Genomic DNA, 6,324 nt, shown 5'->3' on the forward strand with positions numbered 1-6,324 from the left:
CTCATACAAATCCCCAGGGGAGGAAGGCCACGTGGAAACTTCCAGGAAAGAGTTGGGATTGCTTTCCCTATTGGGAATTCAGCTCTGTTGGAGCTGCTCTGCAGCATTATTTTATGGGCAGGGTAGAAGCTACCTCCTGCCTAGAAGCCTGTGTGGTTTCTCCTACTTCTCTTTGAGGCTACGAACTCAGGAGATCAACCTACAAGTCTGTATGTGTAGGAAATCAAAGTTTTGCTTTTTTAGAATACCAGCAAAACATCAAAAAGTGGTGCCAGCTGACCAAGGTCAAAGGGTTTGGTTTGTCCTGGTTTGGGGTGGGATAGAGTTAATTTTCTTCCTAGTAGCTGCTGTGGTTTGGATTTAGTATGAGAATAATATATTCTTGTTTTGGTAACACATATTGTTTTAGTTGTTGCTAAGTTATGTTTATATTAAATCAAGGACTTATTGGTCCGTGTACCCGCCATGGTACATAAATGGGGTTGGCTGGGGGAGCAGGAATCACAATCACTGCTTGGGATGGACTGAGCAACCGATCCTTGGGTGTTTAGAGTGATTTGTGTTGCATCACTTTATTTTGTATATTCTTTTACTGTTATTATCATTAGTGTTTTTTTTAATCTTTCACTTCTGTTCTATTAAACTGTCTTTATCTCAACCCATGGGTTTTTTTTTAACTTTTTTCCCCTTCCTTTTTCTCCCTCTTCTCCCTACCCGGTGGGGATGGCTGCATGGTCCTAATTGCTGGCTGGGGTTAAAACACGACAGGATTAAAATAACCTTAAATTATTTTAGAAAACCTCCAGGAGTCCAGGTCTTCCAGCCTGTCATTTCAAGAGCGAGTCACGCCGCACGGGGTCTGTGTCCTGCTGGATGCTGCTGAGCTCTCACCTCTCATTCAACACCCAGCAAATCCTGAGGAGCTTCTCTCCGAGGAGGACAGACAGCAACAGCCGTGTCGTGTTCGGTGCCAGCGGTGGAAGGAGGGAGGTGGCAGAGGTATGTCTATCAGCAGCCTACTTTTTGCTGCACAATAGCTTCCAGGGTCTTTGTATTCTTGTAATGTCAATGTAGAGATCGAGGGGACAAGTCCTGCCCCTGTTATGCCTCTCATTTATCCCTTCTCAGTCACAAAAGGTGCTCTGTTTGCAGACGGTGACACTTCTTCCCAACTCGCATTACTTGCAGTTAATACAAAATCTTTAAAATGTACCCTGCAGATAAGAAAAAAAAGCCCACAGCCCAGCCTTTTCCATGCGGATGGAATTAATCAAGATGTAATTAGGACACCAAATGAAATTACTTAGAACGTCATAAAATCCTTGTTCATCTCAGCATCGCTATCTAAGAAACAGAATAAAAGAAAATGCAAGTCCTTTCTGTGGAAATTAAAATAATTTTGATTTCCAGACACTTTTTCTTGAGTGTTTCAGGAACTGTGGGTTTCTGATGGTGGGACCACTGCGGAGCCTGTCCTGGTGGAAAAGAAACTGCAAATATCAGTGACAAAAAGGAAGAGGATTATAATCACTACCTGGGGAAGCCGGAGAACAAAACCAATATATTGAGAAAATCCAGAATTAGTTGTGGTTTAGTTCCTTGTCTTCCCTGAAACAAGTTGAAAGTAACCTCACGAGTTTGGGGAAACGTATTTGTGTACTTTTCTGAAGAAGTGTTAGGCAGTGAGTTTTTCTCCTTTTGGAAAGCAATCCCTCGTTCCCTGCGGTGGGTGTTAGGTTCCTGTTTTACTGCTGCATTTAATGCAGCACGCTGTAAAAAAGGCTGGCTGGAGAGAAGAGGTGGCACTTGGGCAGCATGAATATTTATCCCCTCATCACACCATCTTTGCTCCGGTCTCGCCTCAGCCCATTTCAGAGGTTTAGCACAATTACTAGCGTAACCCCCAGGTCCGTAAATGTTCTTCCAGGTGTGATGCGGCACCTAATAATGGTTTTTTTTTAGTGTAGACGTTGTCTGGAATAAGTATTAATTCACAGACGCCTCCATAGCCCCTGGTGCTTGTGTGGGGATGAGGGAGAGATTTCTCCCTACATGCTGATGGCTACAGAGGAGCTCAGCACTGGTTATTTTCTATAGGCAGATCAAAGCAAAAAATGAAACTCAAACTCAGATCTTGCATATGGTGCTACAAATGGAAAGGAACCAGCCAGGAAGGGAAACAACCTTTTGTTTCTCTACAAAGTCCTCCTTGGTTGAAGGGTAGAGCTGCTGCCTCCCTTTGCACAGACACACATGGTAGCTGGATGCCTTTGGTGACCACAAACTAGGATCTATTATATGGCCAGTGGCAGGGCAGGGTGGGAGGCTCGGGGTGTCCCTTCGAGGGATAGGGATGTGCAAACAGTGGAGGGGACACGGTTAGTTGTGGGTTTGGCAGTGTTGGGTTGATGGTTGGCAACCTTTTGTTTCTCTACAAAGTCCTCCTTGGTTGAAGGGTAGAGCTGCTGCCTCCCTTTGCACAGACACACATGGTAGCTGGATGCCTTTGGTGACCACAAACTAGGATCTATTATATGGCCAGTGGCAGGGCAGGGTGGGAGGCTCGGGGTGTCCCTTCGAGGGATAGGGATGTGCAAACAGTGGAGGGGACATGGTTAGTTGTGGATTTGACAGTGTTGGGTTGATGGTTGGACTCAATGATCTTAAAGGTCCCTTCCAACGCAGCCATTTCTGTGATTCTATGGGCCAAAGAGGATTGTACAGAAGTGACAAGGAGGCATCTAAGGAGCTTGTACCCAGCTCAGGCTCCTTCCCTTCTCCATCAGGCTCTTAAAATAGAGAAGAGGGCAGACCTTGCATCTTCTTTTCATAGAATCATAGAATCATAGAATCATTCAGGTTGGAAGAGACCCTTGGGATCATTGAGTCCAACCATCTCCCCTACTCTACAAAGTCCTCCCCTACACCATGTCCCTCAGCACAAGGAGGCATCTAAGGAGCTTGTACCCAGCTCAGGCTCCTTCCCTTCTCCATCAGGCTCTTAAAATAGAGAAGAGGGCAGACCTTGCATCTTCTTTTCATAGAATCATAGAATCATAGAATCATTCAGGTTGGAAGAGACCCTTGGGATCATTGAGTCCAACCATCTCCCCTACTCTACAAAGTCCTCCCCTACACCATGTCCCTCAGCACTGCATCTAAACGTCCCTTAAACACAGCCAGGGATGGTGACTCCACCCCCTCCCTGGGCAGCCTGTTCCAATGCCCTGTCACTCTTTCGGTGAAAAATTCCTTCCTAATGTTCAGTCTAAACCTACCCTGTTGGAGCTTGAAGCCATTCCCTCTCGTTCTATTGCTAATTACCTGTGAGAAGAGACCAGCACCAACCTCTCTACAGTGTCCTTTCACGTAGTTGTAGAGAGTGATGAGGTTTCCCCTCAGCCTCCTCTTCCTCATACTAAACAGTCCCAACTCCCTCAGCCGCTCCTCATACGATTTGTTTTCCAGCCCCCTCACCAGCTTCGTTGCCCTCCTCTGCACTCACTCCAGCACCTCGAGATCTCTCTTGTATTGAGGTGCCCAAAACTGGACACAACACTCAAGGTGTGGCCTCACGGGCCAAAGAGGATTGTACAGAAGTGACAAGGAGGTATCTAAGGAGCTTGTACCCAGCTCAGCTCCTTCCCTTCTCCATCAGGCTCTTAAAATAGAGGAGAGGGCAGCCCTTGCGTCTTCTTTTAAATAACCTTAGGGCAAATAATCTCTTTGCTTTTAAACAATCCCAGTGCAAATGCAAAAGGGGAAGAGCTGTCAGTGCAAGAGGCCGCAGAGCTGCGGAGATCGCTTGCCTGTGGGGGATTGATGGAGCTGAGAACAGGCCAGCTCAGTGCACCTCGGCTGACACGCGCCGGTCGTTTATTTCACGCTCTTCTCTATCTAGATGTATGATCCAGAAAGAAGGAAAAAGGAGTTGAGGTTTAAACTCTTATCACTAAAGTGAGTCTCCCTCTACATTAAAAAACTATCCAGACATTGTAGCAGGAATGGGTTCAGTTCTTATGTCATAAATTTGTGTGTGTAGAAAAAAGACTTATTGGTGAATTTAGCAGTATTTTTCGTTGAACTGGCAGTTGCTAACCATTACACCAGTATTTATTTGATTCTTAAAGAGCACAAAAGCATGGACTACAAATAAAGAAGATGGAGTAATAGCTTTTGACTGGACCACTAGCTTTAAACTTGAAATGAAGTGTCCAGTTTTGAGTTACTGTGTCCAAATGCCATTTGTACAGTTTGAAAAGTGGGGGCATTTTTCCAGCTTGTCACTGTTAGCTGTAGTTCATTCCAGTGAATGATATCACTGAAGGAGCAGTTGTTCTGCTATAAGTACTTCACTCATGACTGGAATGTATTAAATGTATTAATCTGTGCCTCAGAGTGTAATTTAGGGAAGCCCTACATTTGACACATTCTTGTACATCCTTATTTTATTGCCTTATCCTGCAGGTAACAATGTCTCAAAAGCAAAGAGACTGGATGAAGTTAAAATTACATGTCACCAAATATTATATGCGCTTTTAGTTGCTCATTTGGCTGTCAGAATTACGGATTTTCAACAACATTAGTTTAAATATGTTTATGACTTGATTTACACCTCCCATGTCAAAATAAAATCCCAGGCAGGAATCCGAGGCTTCTAATGAGCTGGGAGGCGAGATGAAGCCATGAGGGGAACGTCCTCAGCCTCGTGGCTACATCTTTCACCGCAAAACTCTGTCGCAAACGGCACCTGGGCCAACCAGAGATAAAACGTGAGGCTCGAGTTATCCTGGAGAGCATTTGTCAAACCCCCTTTAAGTCAGCAGAATAAAAATGTATTTTTGCAGCAGGGTTAGACCTTATGTCAACAAAGTGAACCTGTAAAGCGTTTATAGCCACCCCGTGACTATTTCATAAATTCGAAGCACTCTTAATCCATAGATGTGTAATTTTGAGGTGCTTTGAGATACTCCTACCACCTTCTATTTTCGATGTAACAATCGTCCATGGCGATTAAAGAAGGACGTGATTAGTAGCAATAAATGGCATTTTCTGAGCTGCGTGATGGGTTTAGGCACCTGCGAAAAGAAATACATCTATTTCTGCCCAAACCAGGGGTGGGTATCCAGGCCCTGGCTGTCACAGGCAAACAGAGAGGCATATGTGATGTGGTGGTTATTGGATTCCTGGCAATTAAGGCAGTTTAAGTAGTTGGACGGAAAGTATAGGACTATACCTCCCCTCTCATTCCTCCGTGTGATGCAGAAAGCGTTCTGCACATCCCTTATTTACATTTAATCAGATTTTTCCCTGGAAGAGCTGACGCCCCCGGTGCCAGCGCCGCTCTCCGAGCACGAGCCATATTTACTCTAAAAACATCAGGCTGCTTTTCTGGTATTGACATCCACCTCTTCCCATGTATACATTCCAGAATAAATATCCCAAGCAGCTTTTCCTACGGGGCGGAAAAGCCTTGGTTAGGGAGCGAGGCAATTCATAAAGGGAGGTGGGTGCCCCCCGCTCCACCTGCAGGCATCGTTAGCGAGGGGGGGATGATAGAGGAGATGGGACCAGTGCCTGAACTCCGACCTTATCGATCCAGCCCCCTCCACCCAGCTGAGTTGCTGCCGTCCAGTCAGCTGAAAAGGAATTTAAAGGGCAGTCGTTCTTCCCCGCTCAGCCCTCCTCGTCATTAATAACGTTTGCACCCGTGACAGTGATAAACACGCGGTACTTGAGGAGAGTTTATTAAGGTCAGTCCATAAATAAAAATTAAAATTTAAAAAAATGGGTTTACACAGATGAACAGATGGATGAATAAAGTGATTGGTAAAACAATAAATATGAAAATAGACAGATGGATGAAGTATCTGGCAGCCATCCTCTAAAAGCCCAATGCCTCAAATGCTGGCAATGTTATACCAGACCCTTCTCTCCCCTCTGATAAAAAACAGATTTAATGAAGCTGCTGCAGAACTTATAGGTTTAGTGGATCTATGGCCTGACTAATATTTTGTCATTTAATGCCTATTCTCCAGCCTGATAAAAAGGATTGCAGCCATTTCTCTATGTCAGGTATATAACTGAGTGCTACTAAAATTTAAATGTCTCATCTGTCCTTGGATTTAAATACAGATGGCCTTAAACCTCCAAGTTTTTCTTAATGCAAGATGGTATACAATACCCTGCCTGACTTCTCTTATCATTTCAAAGAGACAGAGATTTCTACCTCAGTGGGATTCAGGCTACCAGCAAGCAAATACTCTTCTTCACTTCCAAAATCTGAATATCATGCAGAAAAACAGCACCAAAAAGCCCAATAAC

This window comes from Calidris pugnax, unplaced genomic scaffold (genome assembly GCF_001431845.1).
Source record: "Calidris pugnax isolate Ruff unplaced genomic scaffold, ASM143184v1 scaffold89, whole genome shotgun sequence".
Classification (NCBI taxonomy): Eukaryota; Metazoa; Chordata; class Aves; order Charadriiformes; family Scolopacidae; genus Calidris; species Calidris pugnax.